The 23,140-nt window shown below is 38.7% G+C and overlaps 1 long non-coding RNA gene across 1 annotated transcript in view; it reads right to left on the bottom strand.

Moving 5' to 3' along the window:
• LOC139437760 (uncharacterized) overlaps positions 1-5,649 on the bottom strand; it is a 44,994-nt gene extending 39,345 nt beyond the window's left edge. The window contains exon 1 of the long non-coding RNA XR_011647673.1: positions 5,424-5,649. This is a non-coding gene — a long non-coding RNA (uncharacterized lncRNA). The remainder of the gene's footprint in view (positions 1-5,423) is intronic.
• Positions 5,650-23,140: the final 17,491 nt, after the last annotated feature.

Raw genomic sequence — 23,140 nt, 5'->3', positions numbered from 1 at the left:
GCGGACTTGGCCCAGTGGTTAGGGTGTCCATCTACCACATGGGAGGTCCGCTGTTCAAACCCTAGACCTCCTTGACCCATGTGCAGCTGGACCATGCACAGTGCTGATGCACACAAGGAGTGCTGTGCCACGCAGGGGTGTCCCTGCGTAGGGAGCCCCACACGTAAGGAGTGCACCCTGTAAGGAGAGCCGCCCAGTGGGAAAGAAAGTGCAGCCTGCCAAGGCATGGTGCTGCACACACGGAGAGCTGACACAACAAAATGATGCAACAAAAAGAAACTGTGCCACTGACAACAACAGAAGCAGACAAAGAAGAACACACAGCAAATAGACACAGAGAACAGACAACTGGCGGGGGAAGGGGAAAGAATTTTTTTAAAAATGTACTACAGTCTTCCCAGCATATAGGGTGGTATATGGAAAAATAAAATGGTATATGAAAAAATTCAGCTTATGTAAATTATAGATGATGGCTAATAGTACAATTTTAATAATTTTTCATAATTGGCAACAAATGTAATTACTGTTTAAAAAATTACAATTCTAAAAAAGTCATCAATTATAAAAATGTTCTATACCAATGCAAAGTGTTGGTGGTGAGGTGGTGTAGAGTAAACCAGTATTTTACTCATGATGGATCTATAACCTCATAAATTCTCTAACAACAAAAAAGAGAGAAAAATGATATTAAGAAAGCAATGTGTGAGCACAAGGAAGAAAATGAAAGTATAAAAAGATACAAATTATGGGGATGATTGCCACAGTCATAGAGATTATCCATGAACATGGAATATTGTTTTGCAATGGACTGCAGTTTTCTGTGTGCAAGTCCTTTACATTATCAGGTTTATTCCTAAATAATTGATTCATTAATTTGCTACTGTAAATGGAATTTTTTTCTTGATTTCCTCCTCAGATTGCTCAGTATTGCCTCAGGTATTTTGGGGCACTCTGATTAGGTGCATAAATATTCATGACTCTTATTCTTCTTGTTATGATTGTTATATTACCCCTTTTATTTATGTCTTTGTCTTTTCCAACAGTTTTGCATTTAAAGTCTATTTTGTCTGATTTTTATATAGTTAAGCCTGCTTGTTTTGGTTACTGTTTGCAGGTAAAATAGTTTCCCAACCATATACCTGCAAACTGTTTGTGTCCCTGGGTCTCAGTTGAGTTTCTTCTCAACAGAATATATATGGGTCATATTTTCTTATCCATTCTGGAAATCTGTGTCTTTTGATTGGAGAGTTTAATCCATTAACATTCAATGTTATTACTGGAAGGGCGGTACTTACTTTAGCCATTTTTTCTTTAGCCTTATATGTGTCATATTTTATTTTTATTTCTTTTTTATCCTTTTAGTTACTCTAACCAATAATTTTCCTTTATACAGTTGAATCCAACCCTTTATCTCTTGTTTCTTTAATTTCTTCTCGGCTCTCCTTGAGAGGACTCTCTTGTCTGTTTGCTCATTGTTTGTGCTTGTTGTTCTTGCTCATTGTCTGTTTTTTCTTTCAGAGGCACTGGGAACTGAACCCAGGACCGCTCATGTGGGAGACAGGAGCTCCACTACTTGAGCCACATCTGATCCCCCTCTTTAGTATTTCTTGAAGGGCATGACTCTTGTTGACAAATTTTCTCAAAAAAACCAGGAGAGAATACACTATGTAGAACTAATCAAGGAAGTCCAAAGAAATATTCTTAATCAACTCAGTAAAATGAAGGAAGAGATAAAGGATAATAAGAGGAGGCTTGGGGAATATACAAAAGGAATTATAAACATAAGTAAAAAGATAGCAGATTTTACAATGATGAAAGACACAATGCGAGAAATGAAAAATACACTAGAAGCTCATAAAAGCAGATTTGAACAGGCAAAGGAAAGAATTAGTGACATTGAAGATAAGATATCTGGAATTGTGTAGATAGAAAATAGAGACAAAAAATGGAAAAAAATCAGCAGGGACTCAGGGGGATAAATGACAAAATGAAACCACAAATTTGTGGTTTCCAGAGGAAAAAGAGAAAGTGGGGTCGTAGGAGTGTTTGAAGAAATAATCATTGGAAATTAATCAGTAATTATATCCTAATAATCACTTAAATTTATTAGGGACATGGATATACATGTCCAGAAAGCACAATACACTCCAAACCCAATAAATCATAGCAGACTTACTCTGAGACACATATTTATCAGATTGTCAAAAGCTCAAACAGAACCCTGAAAGCACATGAGATCCACCACATATAAGGGTAGCTCCATAGATTAAGTGTCGATTTCTCATCTGAAACCATGCAGGCAAGAAGGTAGCAGTATGACAACTGATTTTGTAAAAGACTCTCAAGTTCATTCAATTGGGGAAAAAATGGATTCTTCAACATATACAACTAGGAGAATTGGCTACCCATGTGAAAAGAATGAAAGAGAACTTATCTTATACCACATAAAAAAGTAATATATAAATAACTAAATGTAAAATCAGGACTATAAAACTCCTAGAAGACAATATAGCAGAGCATCTTTGGGATCTTGCATTGAGCAATGGTTTCTTGGACTTTAAAGCAAAAGCTCATGCAAGAGAAGAAAAATAATAATGGGACCTCCTGAAAATTATAAACTTTTGTGCATCAAAAGACTTTGTCATGAAACTGAAAAAACAAATTCAGTGGTAGAGAATATTTGGAAACCACTTATCCATTAAGATTTTAATATCCATAATATATAAAGAGATCCTATAATTCATTAATAAAAAGACAAAAATTTTAAAATGCACAAAGACTTGAATAAACATTTCTCCAAAGGGGATATATATTTTCCTAAAAAGCACATGAAAAATGCTCAGCATCACTAGCTATTAAGAAATGAAATTAAAAGCCCCAATGAGATATCATTTCACACCTATTAGAATGGCTGTTACTGAACTAAAAAGGGAAACTATAAGTTTTGGAGAAGTTGAGGAGGAATAGGAACGCTCATTCTTTGTTGGCGGTAATGTAAAATGGTGTGGCTGCTGTGGAGCAGGGTTTGATAATTTCTCAGGATGGTAAATAGAGAATTACCATATGACCTGACAATACCACTTCTAGGAATATAATCAGAAAAATTGAAATTAAGAACTCAAACAGATATTTGCATGCTAATGTTCATAGAGCCATTATTCACAACTGTAGAATTTCCAGAAGTTGGAAGCAAACTCAGTGTCCATCAACAGATGAATGAATAAGTAAAATATGGTATATGTTTACACAATGGATTATTATTCAGCCAAATCAAGGAATGAAGTCCTAATGCATGCTAAACTTGGATGAACCTTAAGGGCATTACGCTGACTGAAATATGCCAGAAAGAGAAGGTCAACTATTGTATTATCTCTCTTGTTATTAATGAATTATAATAAGCAAACTCATTGAGTTAGAATGTAGAATATAGGCTATAAGGGGATAGATTTTGGTTAGAGAATGGGGAGTTGATGCTTAATCTGTAAAAAAAATTGTATTTAGGATTATTAAAAGGGTTTGGAAATGGATGGTGGTAATGGTAGCCCATTATCTTGAGTATAATTAATAGCACCAAATTATATAGATGAATGTAGTTAAAAGGGAAAACTTTAGGTCATATACATTATTAGAATCATAATTTGAAGATAAACCATAAGACTTTGTAACAGTGAACCCTTTTGTAGAGATGGATTATAGTAAATAGTACAAGTTTGAAAGACTGTTCTTTCATGAATTATAACAAAGATATTATGCTAATATAATATGTTAAAATTAAGTGGAATGTGGAAAAACTTTAATTGAATATAATATTCAAAAGAAAAAGATGGGGTCGCTGGGTGTAAAGTTAATTATTACACATTCTCCCCACACTCCAATGCTTCAGTGCTGAAGACCAAGCAGAGCAATACAAAGCAAATCTTCAAGAACTCAGAGGGCTGGGCTCGAAGGATTGAAAGGAAGGGCAAGGAGTCTTCCTTAGCTCACGCCTACGTGTCCTTGTGATTTGGGAATTAATTTTGTTGTCAAAATAAGCCCTGAGACCTGCATATCATGCTCATATAATGACCAGGCGTAGTAAATGAATTGAGCGGAAATAATGGGGGGGATAATTTTTAAAAGAAGTCCTCCAAATCCTGCCTGCTGATGCTTAAACTTGCCCTATCAAGACAAATCTTGCATGGCAAATTTGGTTGTCAGACTTCTGGGCTGGCTTCAAGGGCTAACTGATCTCTTAAATTGAGATGCACAACTTTACCTGATGGGAAGTGGCTCCCTACCTCAAAAGCTCAAGTCCTGAGTTTGGAATGGAGGTGCCAGGCACGCTTGTTTTGACCAACCTGAGTTTTATGCTGTGAGCATGCTAAAAAGCACTGCACAGCAAATGGAGCACACTGAAGCACACTGGCCAAGGAGGGTAGGCAAATACTAGGAAATAAAACAACTTGCTGAAAAATAATTTCTGACAATCGCCTTAGTTTTGTGAACTACACAACAAAGTCCAAAGACAGTCCAAAATCAGTCCAAAACAAAGTAATTATTTAATTTTTAGGGAAAGTTTAATTATTGAAATTTTGTGTGCTTACTTTAGGTTACATCAACAAAACTCCTCAGGCTATTTTTGTGTAAGTGCTTTCTTTCCTTGATATTATTGGTCTTGGATTTTAGATGGATTTCCTCCAAACGGAAAGTTTTTGTGATAAAAAACACTTTTAATTCTTATTAATGACCTAGGAATAGTGTAGAGAAATCTCCCTAAAGCAGGTTACTTTTTCATTAAAATATTTTAGAATTTATGAATTATGTTATTTCGATCCACAATTGTAGACATTTTTTCCATTTAGTTAGCTTTTTAGTAAACTATAATGCTCACACAAAAGAGAGTGAAAATTACACTACCCCATGACAGTTTGATTTCAAAATCCTTTCAGAAACTAAAGTGATTAAATTGGAATAAAAAGTGGCATATTTCTCAGTTTTAGAATCGTGATTTTTTTTCTTAGCCGTTTGGAAAATAGCTCTCTCCCCTGCACCCATTTAAAATATATCTCCTGATGTGCAAGACCGGAGTTGACCGGGGATCAATTTAAAGGATTTATAATCCAAAATCACTGTGCATGCCTGGCGTGGAGGCCTGGCTCCAGGTAATTGCTTGGGCCTGAGATCACAAACTGCCAGTTAAAATGGGAGTTTCTGTTTTGTTTTTCCAGTGGGCACCAATGGGAAGGGGGCTAATTTAGTACCAGCCCTTTACTTTGAGACTGCTAATCCTCGGCCTGCTGGGTTGGCACCGAGATTTAAGGGAAGAAGCCTAGTTGTAAAGGCCATCCGTGGTCTTACTTCCCGCTCGACTTCACACCAAAGATTGTTAGAGTCTGTGTGGACAGGGGAAAAGGCTTTGCAAGGTCCGTTTGCCAACGCGTTACCTCGGGGAAACCGCAGCCCTGCGACCTCCAAATGACCTACGGGGACGAGTCTCCAAGTGGAGCAAATTTCCAGCCCCGCGTAATCTCACATCCCTGCTGGAGAGACGGCCTCGCCTACCCCTGCCGAGAGGGGCCGCGGCTTCCCGGGCAGGCTCCCAGCGAGCCGAGGCGCGGGGTGCGCCGCCTGTGCCGACAGCCGGGCGAGGGGAGGGGCTCCCGGGACGCCGAGGGCCCAGGGCGGGGCCCGGGGGACCGGAAACCCAGCGCCGCCCGCGGCGTCTCTGCGCCTCTCCCGCGTTCCCGCGCGGTCTCCCCATCCCCCTTTCTCTCCCCCCGCCCCCTCAGCTCCCACTCAGGGTGGGGGCTGACGTGACGTCACAGAGATCCCCCCAAGCTCCGCTGCACGTGGCGGGCGTGGGCAGCCGAGCTGCGCCGGCGGGGGCGAGCGGGGAGCGCCAGGGCGACCGGGAGGGGGCAGGGGGGGCCGGGCGGGGGCGCAGGGTCGGAACCCGAGAAAGAGCCGGGGAGAGCGAAAGGGGAGAGGGAGCTGGCAGGGCGCTGGGACAGGGGCCCTTCCTGCAGCAGGCGCAGGCCCGCCCGCTGTGGAAGGAGGGTGAGAGGCCCGGGGGGATGGGGAAGAGGAAAGCCCATTCACTAATTTTTAAAAATCAGTTTAATTTGGCTTGTTTACAAAATCTTACCATTCTAAATCACAAATTACATTTTATATCTTTTTTTCTAAAATCTGTATTTTTAAATATTTCCTCTATTTTTACCTATGACTTTAATACCTTCGATCTATTTGGAATTGATATTGGTTTACTGTGTGCAATTAGAATCCTGAAATTTTTTTCATTATGGGCAACCACTTCACAAATTACCATTTATTGAAAAGGCCATCATTTGACCCACTGCACCACACTGTCTGCTTTTTTTTTATAAGTCAATGGTTGTGTAATTGTGGGTATGCTTTCAAACTCCTTAACCTGTTATGCTGATTATTTCATTTACCCTTGCGCGACTAACATACTCTCTAATGAACAGATCCCATAAAAATTCTTCATACTTGGTTACCTAAGTCCTCCCACTTGGTTCGTCTAATTTAAGTTGACTTTCAATCTTCTTGGCCCATTGCTTATGAACTTAGAATTTGTGAATTACATTAATAAATGGTACAATCTTAAGAGGAATTATATTTAATTTAATATATGGAAAACTTTGGAGTTAATGGAATTTTAACAGTTACAACTATATGATATGTCCCACAATTTATTAAGGTTTCTTTAACTTCTTTCAATAATGCTTTGTAGTTGTCAATGTAGGGGTTTTCCACACGTTTTATGTCTGTTATTTCATAGTTTCATTGTTTCACTGGTGTTATCTTTCATTTGTTTCCAGAATATGGAGATACAAATGCTTTGTTAATGACCTTCCAGACAATTTGTAATGAGTTATTAAATCTAAAGATTATAGATTATTTTGAAACTTCTAGATATACAGTTATGTTATTTGGAAATAATGACAATTATATGTCTTCGTTTTTATATGCCATTTATTACTTGTCTTAATTTCTTGTACAAATTGAGTCACAACAGTACAAATTAAATAGCAATGATGGTAGCAGTCATTCCAAATGGAATATCAGATGGAAAGTTTTCAAAATCCCAACACTGCTTATAAGGTTGGAAACAAGTTAGGTATTCTTTGTGAGATTAAGGGATGGTCTATTTCTAGATTTTAAAATGGTTTTCATTAACTGGGCTGAATTTTGTCAAGTGCTTTTCCACATCTATTGAGATAACAGGTTTTTCTGTTTTATTTCTGTTAATATAGTGAACTACATTGAATGCTTTTACAAAAGTTAAACGCCATCGTATACATGGAGTGCTTCTCCTTTTTATGAAATATTATCCATTTAATATTTCTCTAGGTTCCATTCACATTTTGTTGTGGATTTTGTTCCATGTCCATGATAAAGAATCTTCTCTTAGTTTCCATTCAGGGAGTTAGCTTCCTATTTTACTATTCTATAGAGAATTCTGTCCAACATTGATAGCGAATACTCAGGAAATGAGAGCTCTATGACTATAAACATGCTATAGATATCTAGCTTCATTCCATTGTAGTTTATATATACTTTGGATTTTTCAATATTTTGAAATTTGAAAGTGATTCTTTAACGTACAGCAAATGTATGCTTTTCATAAATCTTCCATGTGATTTTGAAAAAGTGACAATTATAACATTAGGTGTAGTGTTATATTTATGCCAATTAGATAAAATATATGTATCCCTTTCATAATATATATACATAATATATATTATGTATATTCCATATACTCATTTAGTTTTTATTTGTGTGTTCCACAAGCTATGAGTAAAAGTAAGTTTAAGGTTTCTTGTTAGTATTGTGTATTTCTTATGTCTCCTTTTGGTTTTGACTTAATTTATGCTTTGTATATTTTGAAGCTATGATGCTGGTTATGATTGGATATGCCTATATAAAATAAATCCTGAAAGGGCCTAAAAGGATTAGCATTCTAAATGCAACAATACTCTTAAAGCCTAAATCTTGGCTTCTAAGTAATTTTACCCAGAAAAACATGGGATTCTTTGGAGAATCAGCTGATTCAGGCCTTGAGTAGGGAAAATAAAAGATAAACTTTGAAATAAACTAGCATTGATACTTTATTCCATGAACTTTACCTTTTCAAACTCAGTAATGTAGATTTTAAAAAGTCTATAAATTCTATTTCCAAAAAGATGTAATTTCATTTTTATATACAATAGAGAAACTACAGTGGTGGACAGGTAATTAAAATTAAGAAAAATTTGTTTACAATTTTGACAATACAAACTTTTTAAGTTGAGTTTTTGATAAGATGGAATAGACTACAGATATATTTTTTTAAATCAAATCTAGATCCTCATTTGCTCCCAGGGGCAGCAGAGGGGTGAGCCCTCGCCCCCACACCACCCCCTCCTGCAAGCCACCCCAGGCTGCAGCGCGGCCTCCAGCTTTATTCCCAGGCCTGGAAGCAAGAGAAGCAGGAGGGGAGGGCCACACAGTGGGTTCCGTGGCACGGGGAGGGCTCCCATACCCCTTGTCCTGTACTATGGGCACTGGGAAAGGTGCGTGATCACGAGTCTTGCCCTCCGGGGAGCTCCATGCCCCTCTCAGGCATGGAGACTGCTTGTGCCCGGCCAGGGCTGTGGGTGGTGCTGAGACCAGCTCAGCAATAGGTTTACACGAAGGGAAGGTGACACAGACCTGAGAAATAAAAAGACAGAAAGAAAGACACAAGAGAGGAAATAAGGATGGGACCAGGGGACTCACAGCTTCTGAAACTGAGAGCCTCAACCCTAGTTTCCACATCTTATTTATTTAGGAACTAACAAGCAGCTGTTTGTTATTTACTATAATAAGGGACAGGTCATGCAAAGTTCAAATGCCTCCTGGCACAAACATTTTTTCTTGCTGACCAGATGGTGTTCCATCTAGTCAAGGCCCAGTGCTCCCAAGCCCACTCTTTTTGTCTGTGTTGTGGAAGCGTTACAACTTCAAACCATGTTCCTTACCATTTCCCACAACAATTCCTGCTTTTTGTTTTTGCAAAGCAGTGATGACACATTTGTCAATTTCTTGCTGCTTCATACCCCAGAGGGTTTATTGTGTGCATCTGAGGAGGTTGCTGTTACTATGGCGAACATAGGTACCAGCAATTAGGAGCAGTAACTGGTAATTTCTCCTTTTCCAACTGTAGTTTGGCTTCTTGACTCAGCTGTTTAGTTTGCCTCCATGTGGGGGTGAAACTGCTCTGGTCTTCGGAGTGGGACCCATGTAGTTTCCAGCGTCTGTCTCTCCATCTGCATGACTGGAGGTTCTGGGTTCCCCAGGAACTTTCGCCATCTTTTGGCGTTCCTGATATGGTTTTATTCAGTGAGCTGGTACCCACACAGGACATTCTGTCTCCTGGGAAAACACAAGCATACCCTCATCCCCAGGTTAACAGCTTCCCTGTTGACCATTCATTTGTCAGTGGATCATTCCACCAAATTAAAGGTTTTTCAAACAGAGTTCGGGTTTGAGTTTTTTAATTACTTTGGAAATGCCTTTCAGCTGCTGTCCCTTCCAGGGTGGTTCCACAGTTAAGAAAAGTAAGAGTGAATTGTGCTTTATGTAACTGCACTTGAAGTGTGTCCTTGTTTCCCCTTTTTTGTTTTTGTAACATGAGTTTAAGGGTTTGATTTGCTCATTCCAAAATAGCTTGCCCTTGGGGGTTGTATGGAAGTCCTGCAATATGTGAAGTACTCCAAGTATCTAGAAAGCTTTTAAGGGAAACACTGGTAAAGCAGACGCATTATCTTTTTAGAGAATGGGGAAGTCCAATTACAGCAAAGCAAGCTAACAAATGCTGTCTTATGTGTCGAGCAGTTTCTTCCATCTGAGCTGTAGCCCAAATGAATCCTGAACAAGTATCTACAGAAGCATGAACATAACATAATTTTCCAAAGGAGGAGATATTGTTAGGCCTCAAAGCAAGGCCTTTATGGATAACCAGAGATGGCATGAAGAAAACTTTAACATGAGAGTTAGGCAAACTCACTTTTATTACGTCTGCAGAGGTAAGGAGCCAAGGCCAGTCCAAAGTGACTCAGACCTGATGCCCTGTGCTGCAGTTTCACTCTTGCTTAAATACCCAAGTTACTACTTATCATTTGCTCTGATTATGCATTTGTTTTTATGCATGTGGATGAACACACATAGCTGGTTATATAATTGTATGATTAGTATGTTCAGGAGATCACGCTTGCACATACATTGCATGATCAAGAAAGGGGTGGATAACTCCACCCCTGGGTGGGTATTTTACTATGTTAATTAAGCAAGTTGAAGTGAGGACAGCAAGGGGCTGCTTCTGCACAGGTCCAGCCAACTGGTTGAAGCTGTTTTTCATACTTCATTGCTTCAACAGTATATTCTTGACCACCAAAAGCAGAGTTTGGCCCAAAGAGAGGGTTGCACTTCATTACCTTCTGATTTACGTATAATTCTTTTCTTTGTATCCTACAAACAGGGAGAGAAACAAGTTACTTTCAGGTATTCGGTCATCCTACATCCATCAATATGAGTTACATCCATTTGCCACAGTGAGTTAGCAGTTAAACCACAGGGATTTACTCCAGGTTCCAGTTGTTCTGGGTTATTAAGAATTTGACAGGATAGACAAGTCTGAGCAATGTCCCTAACTTGTGTCCATGTTAAAGAAAAATGAGCTTTGAGGCCAGCTGCATTTATATGGGTTAGATTATGAAAATTAACATGAATATGAAAATGAATAGCTTATAAAATGGGAGTGACTAATTTATCAGTGGCATTATTGCCTTCTACTAATGGTCCAGGTAAATTTGAATGGGATCAAATGTGAGTGATAAAAAAATGGACTTTTTCTATTTCTAATTATCTGTTGAAGTTTCTGAAAAAGCTTATAAAGAAACTGATTTACGTTAGGTTTGATAAGAGCTGTTTCAATCAATTGAGTAACCTGGACAACATACACCAAGTCTGAAAGGATGTTTATGGACTCTGGTATGTCTTGCAAAGCAGTAAGTACTGCTATTAATTCGGCATGCTGAGGTGAAAATCCAGGAGTAGGAATTTTTTTCATTTTATACCCAGTATACCCAGCTGTGCCATTTCCAGATCCATCAGTAAAGATTATAGGGGCATTTGGTTGAAACTTAGTTATGCTAGGTAAAATCCATTGAGTGCTTTTAATGAATTGTAATATATGATTTTTAGGGTAATGGTTATCTATCTGTCAAATATAATCATTAAAGGCTATTTGCCATTGTAAGTGATTTTTATAGGCAAGCCTCAACTTCCTTGCACAAAAGTGGAAGAATGATATGAGAAGGGTCCTGTCCGTGAAGGGCATGAATGCATTCATGGCCTTTAAGTATAATCTTGGCCCTAAAATCCACATAAGGAGATAAAGTTTTAGCAATACTGTTAGGTAAAAATATCCATTCCACAATATGATCTTGTTGCATAAGGATTCCCATGGGGGAGTATAAGGGAGGCAAGATAATCAATTGCAGTGGCTGTTCTGGATTAATGCAATCAACTTGGGCACTTTGAATTTTTTCTCTATTAGTTTTTTTTTTAAGATTTATTTATTTATTTCTCTCTCCTCCCCCCCCCCCCCACCCTGGTTGTCTGTTCTCTGTGTCTGTTTGCTGCATCTTCTTTGTCCACTTCTGTTGTTGTCAGTGGCATGGGAATCTGTGTTTCTTTTTGTTGCATCATCTTGTTGTGTCAGCTCTCTGTGTGGGCGGCACCATTTCTGGGCAGGCTGCACTTTCTTTCACACTGGGTGGCTTTCCTTATGGGACACACTCCTTGTGCATGGGGCTGCCCTGCGTGGGGGACACCCCTGCATGGCAGGGCACTCCTTGCATGCATCAGCACTGTGCATGGGTCACATGGGTCAAGGAGGCCCAGGGTTTGAATTTCAGACCTCCCATGTGGTAGACAGATGCCCTAACCACTGGGCCAAGTCCACTGCCTCCTCTCTTAGTTTTAATTCCTGTTCTGCTTCTCTCATTAGAGCCCAGGGGCTGTTTAATTGAAGACTCCTCATAGTAGAGAAAAAAGATTAGACAGTCCATATGTGGAAATGCTCACTTTGGGCCTCAGCCAGTTTATATCTCCTAATAATTTCTGTAGATCACTGAAAGTTTTAATAGAGTCCCTACAAATCTGAACCTTCTGAGGCTTAATTGTAATTTTATTAACAATAGTCCCAAGATTAGAAATGGGAGTAACATTTTGAATTTTCTCAGGGGCAAGTTTTAACCCTGCTGCAGTTAAGCTCTTTTCTAGGGCCTGATATGCTAAAACTAGAGTCTGGGGAGCGAGAGAAGCACACCATATATCATCCATGTAATGCATAATATAACAAGAAGGAAAAGCCAGTCTGACTGGATTTAAGGCTTTAGCAAATTTTGACATCTGGCCAGTCTATTAAGCATTCCTTGAGGAAGATATTTCCACTGAAACTGTTTCATAGGTTCTTTATTATTGAAAGAAGGCACTGAGAATGCAAATTTCTCACAGTCTTGGGGAGCCAAAGGTATTGTAAAGAAACAATCCTTTAAATCAATAACAAGTGGCCAGCTATGAGAGATCATAACTCATGTGGGCAAACCTGGCTGCAGTGCACCCATAGGTTGAATGTCTGCATTTACTGCTCAGGGGTCTGTTAAAAGCCTCCATTTGCCTGATTTTTTCTTAATAGGAAACACCAGAGAGTTTCAAAGACTAAAAGATTCTTCAATATGCCCCTTATCTAACTGTTCATTAATTAATTTATGGAGTGCCTCCAATTTTTCTTGGGTTAATGGCCACTGTTCAACCTAAACTGGAAAAGTTGTAGTCCATTTACAAGGAATGGGTTTGGGTGGTTCAAGGAGGCTAGACTGAACAGTGGCCATTATGGAAAAGGTGACTATCCTAATCCTTCATGATTACCATGAGCTGTGGGATCTATTGGTTTAACAATTCCCTGGTGGTGCTTACCCAATCCTAACCCTGGAACATGCCCTTGTTTCCTCATTAATTGTTGACTTTGTTTACTATATTGGCTAACCTGGGGAATATAAATTTCAGCCAGACATTGTTCTAATAGATCATGTCCCCAGAGTTTAATAGGTATGTCTGCAACATACAGTTCATGGGTGTCATGTTATCCATCAGGTCCCAGACAATGAAAATTTGCACACTCTGTTTTAAGCCTCTGGGAGTGCCAAGTCCCACAAGAGAAATAGATGCATCTTGTAATGGCCAAGCAGAGGACCAATGGTTAGAACTAATCATAGAAATATCAGTTCCAGTATCAAAAAGGCCTTTAAATCATTTGTTCTGAATGGTTACTTCACAAACGAGATAAGATTCTAAAATTTTTTTCAGTTAAGAATACTCCTATTATTCCTGCACTTCCAAAACCATTTTTCCCTCAGACTTTCTCACTAGCTCCTACAGGAACATAAGGGAGCAACAACAATTGTGCTATGTGATCTCTAATATCAGCTTTCCATGGAACTGAGGTGGACATGATAACTTGAATCTCTCCTTGATAGTCACAATCAATTACTCCTGTATGGACTTTAACTCCCTGGGAGGTGAGACTGCTCCTCCTGAGGAAAAGTCTGACCATGCCAATTGGTAAAAGTCCCCTTATTCCTGTTTTTACACAGATGGGGGAATCCCCTGGAAGCAAGATAACAGGTTCTGCCATAGGGATATCTATGGCTGTGCTTCCTGCTGTTTCACTGCACTGCAGAGTATTGGGGAGTGCCAGGATTGCTCTGCTGAACTGGGAAGGCTCCCTTGCAGAACAGGGCTTGAAGTGGGCTCTGCTGGAAGTTTCCTGACAAGGGAGTGCCATTCTTATGGTAATTAGACCAACATTGGCTAGCCCAGTGATTTCCTTTACCACAGCGGGGGCACAGCTCAAATGGTTTCCAAGCAGAAATATTCTGTCCAGGTGGCATTGTATTTTCCTCAGACTTTTTCCAACAATCTTTTCTCATGTGACCAATTTTTCTACAATGAAACATTTTCCAGAGAACCTCTTATTGATTTTCATTTCTGCCATAGCCTGAGCCATCATAGTAGCACAGTGGCCCTCCATCCATACATCCTGGCACAATTTAATATATCCAGTCAAATTCAATAGTATCAGCAGCTTCTAAATTATTGACCTGTTTTTGGATAGCCTCTTGTAACTGAGAAATAAAGTCAGAGTAAGGTAATTTAGGTCCTTGTAATATTTTTTAAAATAACCCCAAAGGCTGGCCTTTAGCCTCAATTTTTTCCCAGGACCTTAAGCAACAGTAATGGATCTGTGTGATGGCTTGATCACTCATTGTTAACTGCTGACCTACTCCCACCCAATTCCCCACCCCCCATAAATGATCTGAGGAAATGGGGTATTACGGGCCCTTTTATGAGAAGCCTGAGTCTCTGCATGGTCTGTCCACCAGATTTTGAATTATGAAACCTCTCCAGACCCTAGGCTGATGCATGCTAATGCAGACCAGTCAGCTGGGATCAGCCTAGAGCCTTCAGCAAGCCCCTGCATGGTACCATAGGTAAAAGGAGAATTTGAACCATATTGTTGCACTGCTTTTAACTCTTTCAAAATTTTATTTTTTTAATTTTAATTTTTTAAAGATTTATTTATTTCTCTCCCCTTCCCCCCCCACCCCAGTTGTCTGTTCTCTGTGTCTATTTGCTGCATCTTCTTTGTCTGCTTCTGTTATTGTCAGCAACACGGGAATCTGTGTCTCTTCTAGTTGTATCATCTTGCTGCATCAGTTCTCCATGTGTGCAGTGCCATTCCTGGGCAGCCTGCTCTTTCTTTCATGCTGGGTGGCTCTCCTTACAGGGTGCACTCCTTGCACTTGGACTCCCCTATGCAGGGGACACCCCTGCATGGCAGGGCACTCCTTGCGTGCATCAGCACTGCACATGGGCCAGCTCCACATGAGTCAAGGAGGCCCAAGGTTTGAACCGTGGACCTCCCTGTGGTAGATGGATGCCCTAACCACTGGGCCAAGTCCGCCACCCTCTTTCAAAATTTTAAATGAGAAGGGTTCATGAGTGAACTCATAAACTCCATTCAGATTTTGAGGATCCACTCCAGGAGCTACTCTCTCTCTCGTATGGTGACCAGAAAAGCCATTTGAAGTTCCTCCAAGTCATCCTCCCTTCTAGCCTGTAAAATGCCTTGTTGTAAAGCTGAAAACTTTGGCTGAGTGTCTCTGGGCATAGGAGGGGAAGGAGGTGTCGGGGGGAAGGTGAATTTTTAAAGTCAGTTAGTGAAGGAGCTGATGGCAAACTAACTTTAGATTTAGTATCATCAAAAAATTCAGTTGGAAGAACTTCCTCACTTTCTCTATTTTCATTTTTCTCTTCTTCATCTTCTGTTTGCAAAGGTTTCAAAACAAATTTAATAATTGTCCAAGTGGACCAAATAGTAACAGGGAGTGGAACACCTTGTACATGTAATTTTTCTAACTCTTTTCCTACTCTTTCCCAGTCTTCTAGTTATAAAATTCCTACTGCTGGGAACCATGAGCAATATTTTTCTATAATCTGTAAATGTTCTAAAATACAAAACTTGCTGGCTTCAGCTCCTCCCACCTTGAGGAGTTGTTTGAAGAGACAGATATATGGGAGAGATTTTGTTGAACTGTCCCCATTTCCCATCATAACCCTGCTAGAATACCCAAAAGTGTCCTTACTCACCAAGGACTTGGAACGCCTTCTAAACCACTCGGGGCTCTACACTGTGGCAAAACCTTTAATTTCGCTTGAAGTGATTTTTCTTCCCTTTGTGCCCCACATGGGTTCCAGGGTGGGAGGTGGGGAGAGAAGGCTGTGGCACAGGTGAGAGAGTCAGGGTTAGGCTCCCCCCACAGACTGGGGAAGTTCCTGAAGTGAGGAGTAGGTCTGGAACACTGCCATTTGTCCTGATCCCACTGTGGCTGCAGCTGAGGCTGGATCATGACTCTAGGTTTGGGGTTTCACCCCTACTCCACCTTTGGCCTGGCCCATGTCTCTTCAGCACCCAGGGCTGGGCCTCCCCTCCAACCCCACAAAGGGGATTCTCAGCTTTTCTGGGCTCTGCTGGAACTAATCCCATTGACTCTCCATTTTTCTTATTTTCTGGGATTTTATTTTGCAGGGATGACATGGATAGAGGTAATTAATTCCTCTTACCCATGTGCTTCAAAATCCTGCCCAAGAGGGGCTTGGGTGCCTCCCCATGGCAGGTAATGGGGCCTAGTGTACCCATGTGGCATCACCTGCAGTTGGGGAGGACAGGTTTTTGGCACTCAAAGAAGTGGCCTGCACCCCTGCCTCCATGCACCCTGGCCCTTACCCTGCTGGAGGCCTGCAGCTGCCCAGTTCATGCACTTGTAGCATCACCCTCAGGCCAGACCTGGAGTGGGGGCTACAGGAACTTACCCAGGGTGGCCTCACTCCTGTAGCCAGGTCTGTGGGCTGGTTGTGCCCCTGGGATGGCAGCCCTGGGGCAGGACAAAGAGGTTTCAGAATAGGAGATAAAGAAAGAGCTGATTAGTGCCAAAAGTCCTGAAAAGATAAATAAATAAAAAATCAACAAATCTATATGACAATAGCTGCAGAACACTTTTAAAAAAACTGCAAAGGTACATCTTTACAGAATATAATGACACATATATTTAATTTAACATGAATGTGTGTCATAAATATATTTAAATGCCATCAGACAAATATCATAGATAAATAAACTAATGAGCTCCATACTTACAAATTTGAGAACTTAGGAATATTTATATGCACAGGAAAATAGAAAAGACTGGGGAATTTTAATTTTGAGGATCGAGTTTATGTTTTCATGATGACCACAATGATATTGTCCAGATATACCTAGTGTTGATTTAATAAAACACTATAATTAATATTAATAAGCATATTAAAATATATAATTAAATTAATGAAAGCTAGGTTTCCTTACATTTAGACTGTGTTCTGGCATCAAAAGAAATGTTTAAAAAGGGCAAAATATAAAATCCAGGAATAAGATACATGAAAGATAATTAACGATATGAAATAACATAATCACATTTCTCTTGTTATCAAATATTTTAATTCAGAATTTTATAGCAGTATTTAACATTTAAATTTGATAAAAAATCTATTAAAATGATTATAATCACTGTTGATATGATCAATAATTTAGTCCTAATTTGATTTTTCCTTTGACCTTCAGTAGTTATAATTACCAACACATTTTGAAAAGCAACAAGATTTTATCAAACAATTCTAATTTCAGGAATATATCATAATGATTGCTTCACATGTCTTCAACACATAACTAATTTGGAATACATGAGCACCAGAATTTATCTACATGACATAAAAATATTTCAAATTAATAAGAAGGCATTATTTTGCAGTCATTAAAAGACAACTCTGATATCAGCATATCTGTGTTCAAGTGTCACATTTACTCCACACTTGGTGGTCTTAGACAAGAGTTGTGAGAAAATTAAAGGAGATAATAAATATAAAATCCTTAATTCACTTCCAGCTTATACAAATTTATTAGTAACACTCAGTTAATAACAATATGTAATAATTGTAAAATGTTATTGATATTATTGCTTATTGTTAATGTTGTATTGTTAATAAAATAATACATTATGAAAAAAGATATTAAAGAAATCCCCTAGAAAAAAAATGAGTTGATATTTCAGAAACAGTGTCGTTTAGGATATAATGCTTATGAAAAAGGAATGTGTGAAAACACAGATGGTAGTGCTGGTAGATGCAATCAAAATAGGAAAGAGGGCAAATTCTATCTCTGCCATCATGGCATATTTTTCTTCATGATACCTCTGAGCAAGCACTGGGATATGACCATCATACACAAAATAGCGAATCAGATTCTGAAGGATTACTGAGAGTGATCCCTGAAGCTAATGTCTTTTGTTGAGCATTTACTTGACATACCTATTGCCTTGAGGAGGTGAAAGTAGGTTTAATAATTTCATAAAGAATTCCAAAATGATACTAAGAGTAAGGATGATTGTTATTGTAGGACATTGGATATTTTATTGTTAAAATGAGGAAAAGAAAATGGTGGATATTATTGTTAAAAGAAAAAAAGATCATGCAATTTAGAATATCAATGAAATTTGATCAAAACATTCTGATCACTACCAATGATTTGTCAGGTGGTTGAGTAAGTTTAGTCAGTTGTTTTGTTTCATTTTTTCTTTTCATGTTTCCCATTTGTTTCCTTTCTTGGCTGCAGTGAGATTCATTGTCTGACAGTTACATTATACTTAATACCCTAAGAGTGGTTACATAGCTGAGTAGTTTATGAGTGTGATCCTCCCTCCAAGTCAGAGTATCCATTATTTTTATTTTTTATTTTTAGTCTTGGTCCACTAGAGAGAGTCCCACTTCCATCTTATTTTCATTTTTATTAGCTATCTTAAGATAAGTCATCTGTCTTGAGTATGCCAAGGAAATTGAACAAAATTATGAAACAGTTTATACAAGAAATAAACAGATGTAGAATAATAACCACAACTAAAAGCATAAGTTCAAATCAAACTAGTTGTCTTCATATTCCATTAAAACATGAACCTAGTTTAGGAAGGTCTGGCCATTGAAATGTTTGAGCCTGACTTATATTATAAAATACCTTAACTTGGTTCTTCAAAATACTTAGGTTATTTGCATGTGTTGTCAGAAATAATGACATAAATGCTACATTGCTCATGCACAGCCAAGATATCTGGAGTCTGTCTGCATAGCAAGGCCACTGGTACTAGGCTGTAGATTTAAGCCTGAGGAGCCCAAAGTACATTGACAATGTTGTTAAAGCTGTTTCATAACTTTAGGCATATTTATAGCTGTTCACTCCAGGTCATATGTTCTTAGGGAAGATATGATGGTGCACGTGAAAGAGTGGAAAGAGTGGGACTCTGTAGTAAGGTAGGTCAAAGGATTGGGACTATTATGCCTCTTTTGTCCATTGGAGACTTGATATACAGAAGATATAGCTTTTTGACAGGAATCTCGGGTAGAATAAGATATGTAAGATCACAGGGCCCAGTCCAATTTACAGGTAGGTAACAAAAGCATGCAGTTATCTGCAGTTTACAAACAGGACATAAAATAGCTCATACAATAAACAGGAGCAGAATCTAATAATGCATGAGTGTGCTATAGTTTTCTATTGAAATCCAAAGTTTTTGTATATAGCCTCCCTCCTTATGATAAAAGATGACCATAAAAAGATATTCTTGTTCATAAAATAAGGCTGTTTTCATTAGATTTGGCCTAAGTGTATACATTTGTGCAACAAGAATGGTGTTTTACCATATAGACATTTTTAAGTCTGGTCTCCTGGAAGTTTTCATAAGCAATCTTTTATTGGACTTTGAAAAGCCTCCAGAGGCTAGGAAGGCCAGACAAAAATTCAACACCAGATTTCACCTACAGTTTGCCAATACATTTGGGTGAATTTTTCTTTCTTATAGTCAGAGAAAATTAAAAAAAATTTGCCAGAAATTACCTTCTTTACTGACCTAAAAGGTTGGGTACTCAAGAGAAAGGTACCAGACCAGATTTTCCAGAAGAGTTTTGAAAGCATTGGCTCCAAAAAGTCAACTTTAGTGTTTTAAAATTCTCTGGTCATATGTGAGTAATTGATCATCATTCTCAAACATGACATTCCAGTGAAAGCCTTGGTAATATAACCAATGTCTTCAATTATGTCCTGTTAATAAGGAGTACAGACACTGATTAAACCTATGCAAATAATTATAGTGCTGTAAAAATAAAATTAATAAGCGTTTCAAAAATTTAGAAAAGTCAGGCAGGAAGAAAAGAAATGTTTTATGGGGAAGGAGATGTCGCTCAAGTGACAGAGCTTCCACCTACCATATGGGAGGACCTGAGTTTGATCCCTGGGGACTCCTGGTGAAAAATAAGAAGAGAAAGCATGCCTGCATGGTTCACCACATGGTGACCCAGTGCCCACATGAGTGTCCATGTGAATACCCAGGTGGTGAGCCAGTGCCCTGCACAAGTGAGTCACAAAGCAAGATGATGATGCAATAAAAGAGAGACAAGGGGAGAGTCAAGGTGAAGCACAGCAGAAACCAGGAACTGAGGTGGTGTAATTGACAGGGCTACTGACCACATCCAACCTACAGGGTAAGTCAGGGTCCAACCATCTTACTGTCTGAGCCTGTGACATTGCCCTCTTTACTTCTACTGGGGGGTCTTACCATCCCATGCATGACCCTTCCTGATTAACACATATAATGGTTTTAATATCTGAGCTAAATGAGGGATGAAGGGTCTCCAGTAGCTGAACAACCCCAGAATAACCATTAATTGTTTTGTAGTTTGTGGTGTGGGAAAATATTATACTTTAATAATACTTGAGAAATTGACAGAACAGCAGGGACCTTGCAGCTTGTCCCAATTATTTGCCCATCCCAGACTCTTACGATATCATTGTCTCTGATGCTTCCTTTAACTCTAAAAGAGAATTGCTGCTTAAAATAATATCATTAGTATAATGATATAGGGTTAAAGCCACAAGTTTTCTCCAACCAGCCAGATCCTTCAGCATGAGGCCAGGACTGATGGTTGAGCTATGCATATAGCCCATTGTTAGACTTGTCATCTAAAGGTGAATGCAGGCAGGCTAGTCTTTCTTAAGGAGATACTAAGGAAAGCCTTAGTTAGATCAAAAGCAACATTATTTGGGAATGTTTCATACAGCAGTAGTGTTAATTTAATTTATGATAATCTACTGTTATGTACCACTCTTAGTAGCATCCAAGGGCCACTCTATTTATTTAACCAGAGAATACATCTTCAGGAGAGGCAGAGTAAATCAAACAATAGGACCCAAAGCATCCATTTCTTAATTACAAAGCAGACAGGTTGTTTCTGAGACATATAACATCTTCAAAATATTTAAACTCATGATTATCAATATACCTTTCTCTAATGTTATGGAGAAAACATTAAGTTTCTAGGAATTTTTAAAAAAATCTTTAAGTAGTTATGTGAATATTTTCCTCATAAAATTTGATTAAAAGAAGGTTAAAAAATCCCTTTCAATTTTATAACAGGTTTCTGGGAAAATGGCATTGGCTTAGGTACACAGCTTTTTTGCAGGAAAAAAAACCAGAACAGAATGGTCAAAATCCTACCCCAATGAGCTGTTTTTGGAATCCACAGAGCAGGAGACTGCAGAGAATTTTCCCAGAAGAGCAGGGCAAAGAGACAAAGAACCAAAGGGAAAACCATGACTTGCTCACCCCTGTGGCTGGAAACAGCAGGCAGTTAAGACCCCCAAGGCAAATAACTTGTGTGGAAACACTGGTTTGCACCAGCCAGCTGAGTAAGAGGAATCATTCCCTGGGAGGAAGAAGGGTCTGGCAAAGGGTGAAGAGTGGTTTCCATGCACCTAACTTGCCCAGGCCTTGAAAAATATTAGAAGTCCAATTCACCTTAGAAAAAGGGAGCAAGAAGAGCCAGGTAAGCTTTCAAAAGACTATTTAGTCCATAGAGCTGCTCTAGCACAGTGGGGAAATTCCTGCATTGTATGTAGAAGGTCACTCATTCATATACCAGTATCTCCTAAGAAAAGGAATCCAGAAATCTAGTACCTTATGGCAGGGTATTTATTTACTGACACTCCGTTGCTTTCTTTTACAGATTTTTGGATTTTTTTCTTTTCTTTTTTTCTTTTTCATTTATTTCCTTCACTAGAACTGGATACATCACCTGCAGAGGGCAGGCTGCATGGTGATTGACTGAGGAGCACAAGCCACCTGAGAAGGTCCCTGGGGTCCTAAATAGGAAGTATGGTTTTCCTGAGTTGTTCCATTATTCCTGTTTTGTTTCTTCTTTGTTCTTTTCCCTTTCTTTGTTTCTTGATTTCTTTTAATTATTCTTTCAACCTACATTATTTCTCCTTTCCTTCATTTTGAAATCTTCTGACTTTTGTTGCTTTTCTTTTGTTCCATCACTTCTTTTTGGTATTCATTTTTTTCTTTATCTCTCTCTCTTTTCCCCTTTTATTCTCTTCTTATCTGCCTGACCTTTTAATTCATTCTATTTTTTTCTCTCTTTTCTCTCTTGTTTTATTTTGTTCTACTCACTTGTTTTACCTTTTAATTCATTCTATTTCTCTCTATCTTTTGCTTCTTGTTTTATTTTTTATTTAACCTTTTTTATTCTTATTCCTTTGTATTTTTATGCATTCTTACTCAAATTACTTAGTTTCCTAGCACTTATATGGCTCTCATTCTTCCTTTTATGTATTATTATTATTATTACTATTATTCTATTTCTACTCTTATCAATCTCATTCCTTTACATTGACCCAAATATTTTTCTTAAAGGGAACAAAGACTATTACAAGGATATACTATAAAAGGAACGAAGTATCATAAAGTAACCTTACCACACCCAAAGAAAAAACAACTAAAAAATAAAACCATAGAGAAGAAAGAGAAGCTAAGTAATCTAATAAGCCCACAAGATAAACAGATGCTTAGACACCAACAAAAAAATACAATGCATACTAAATAGAAGACATGGTGCAGTCTAACAAACAAACTAAAAAATATCAGGATGTGTAGAACATGGAACAACTAATCAAGGATGTCCAAACAAATATCTAGAATCAAGTTAATGAAGTAAAGGAAGGCATATAGGATATTAAAAAGACACTAGGTCACAGCAAGTGCCCATATGGGCAAAATCTATGATAAGGTGGAAGTGAGTTGTGCAGTGAAGGGATATGACAGGGGTGTAGGGATACTATTGGGTTGAGTGAGGCAAACTTGACAGGGGGATAGGGTGGGAAGGATGTGTTGGACAGGCCACAGAACTGGGGGAAGATTTGGCATAGGGAGCACATGAACCCTAGGGATTGGTGGGTACATAGATGAAACAAAAATTATCAGAAAACTCTGGCAATATAACAAGAAAGAGTTAATAGTTTATGGTGTTGGAAGGAGAGACATTTGGGACAAGGTGTACCTGGGGCAGTCTTCTAGGAAATGTGCAAGTGATAATTTTGTCATAGTGTATTGTATCAGTGGTGGGAGACCCACAT

The sequence above is a fragment of the Dasypus novemcinctus genome, chromosome 27, assembly GCF_030445035.2.
Source record: "Dasypus novemcinctus isolate mDasNov1 chromosome 27, mDasNov1.1.hap2, whole genome shotgun sequence".
NCBI classification, from domain to species: Eukaryota; Metazoa; Chordata; class Mammalia; order Cingulata; family Dasypodidae; genus Dasypus; species Dasypus novemcinctus.
This window is presented reverse-complemented; position numbering and strand designations above follow the sequence as displayed.